This window comes from Capsicum annuum, chromosome 9 (genome assembly GCF_002878395.1).
Source record: "Capsicum annuum cultivar UCD-10X-F1 chromosome 9, UCD10Xv1.1, whole genome shotgun sequence".
Lineage (NCBI taxonomy): Eukaryota > Viridiplantae > Streptophyta > Magnoliopsida > Solanales > Solanaceae > Capsicum > Capsicum annuum.
Genome location: NC_061119.1, coordinates 113,457,744 through 113,459,448, shown reverse-complemented (window position 1 = coordinate 113,459,448; position 1,705 = coordinate 113,457,744). Strand labels below are relative to the sequence as shown.

At 29.8% G+C, this 1,705-nt stretch overlaps 1 non-coding gene across 1 annotated transcript; it reads right to left on the bottom strand.

Moving 5' to 3' along the window:
• Nucleotides 1–570: 570 nt before the first annotated feature.
• LOC124887580 lies at nucleotides 571–784 on the bottom strand. Its single transcript, XR_007045346.1, has one exon. It is a non-coding gene; the product is annotated as a small nucleolar RNA U3 (small nucleolar RNA).
• Nucleotides 785–1,705: the final 921 nt, after the last annotated feature.

Genomic DNA, 1,705 nt, shown 5'->3' with positions numbered 1-1,705 from the left:
AGATCAAGATTTATTCTTAAATTAAATATGTGTCATTGTGATGAGAGTCAAGGCTATTAACTAAAAGGACTCGTTCCTTAGAAGATTAATGTTTACAATTCTTTATTTATTAGGTTGGTTCCTTGGTGTTGAATTGTAACCTTTTGTTTTACTAGACATTTTGTATTAGGTGTTTGTTCCTCGAGTTGTAAAGGCTTTTAACATTGAGATAGAATCTTGAAAGGGATAGTCACATCTAGGAAGGTTGAAAGGTTCTAGATTTATCCCTTTGATTATAGAGTTGTAACTTAAAAATACTCTTAATTTAGTACAGTTTTAATGCAAATTCTACTGGATAGTATATGATCTTTTACTATCTTAAGGAGTTTTCCACGTCAAAGTTATTGTGTTTTACAATTATGCACTAACGTCCTTATTACTATGAAAGATCATAGCTTTTTAGCACACAGGTAACATAAAATAATAAAGTAAAAATCAAACCTCTCAACTACATCATCCATGAAATAGAGAAAAGAATTAATGATATAGATATAGCTAGAATTATTTTGAACTATTTTTCTAAAAGAAGAGAGTTTGTTAGATCTTCTTGAGACCATCTTAAGCCTGATATCAGGTCTAAGAATGATCATCTACTACTCCATAACTCAAGTATCCATAGAAGGTTGTTAATCACACTTTGGTCATAAGGCCATGCTTCATCAATCAGATTTGGTATTGTCTCTCCTTAGAACTTAAGAATACAGTGTACGAGCCTATAGAATAAATCATGTTCAAGTAAGGTCATGAATTAGTTTGAACTTCTTTAGTATTATTTAATTGAACCAAAAACAAAACTAAGGTTGTGTTGGGGGTAATAAGTGACCCCTCCCCCATCGATTTAATTAGACGTCTCAAAGTTGAGTTTTGAAAATAAAATAGTGTTTATTGAAAATCCCTAATGATCGAGCTTACTAATACACCTAGTTGAAATTTACAATGCGAATTTGGATTAATCCATCCACTAAAAATAAGATTTTCAATGGAAAATTCAAATTAATCTAGCCAGATAAGTCAACACTTTAAAGGAAATATCAACAATCAAGATAGACTAACCAAAGTTCCAATGTCTTAATATTTTTATACTAATACTAAGTTTTATATATGTTATTAATATATATATATATATATATATAAAGTTATTTTTGAACTATATACTTTGATATAATTGTTGGACAATAAAATTTTGAGAACGAAAAAAATAACTGACACAAGAAAAATAATACAACAATGATTTTATTGATTTCAATAAGTGAGTGTTACAGTCTCTATGAATCCTCTAATTTGCTTTTTCAAATATTAATTCAGGGTCTTCGAGCTTGATCTTGAATTTGACTTGGTTTGTGAACTTGATAGATTTGATCTTGACTTGTTCTTGAATCCAAGGGCTTTGGAGCTTGTTCTTGAATCTTACGGTCTTGATCTTGAATCTTGATTTACAAATTGATGAACTTAATCTCGACTTGTACTTGAATTCAAGGCTCTTTAAGCTTGTTCTTGAATCTTGTGGTCTTGATTTGAATCTTGATGAACTGATCTTGAATACTTGAATTTGTAGAAAAATCTGTGGTGTTTGATCCAAGAGCTCTCTCTTGCTTCTTGCTAGATTTATTGGTCTTTTTCTGAATTATAGTACCTCAATTTATAGTTGTAGGAAGAAAAAAGTCAT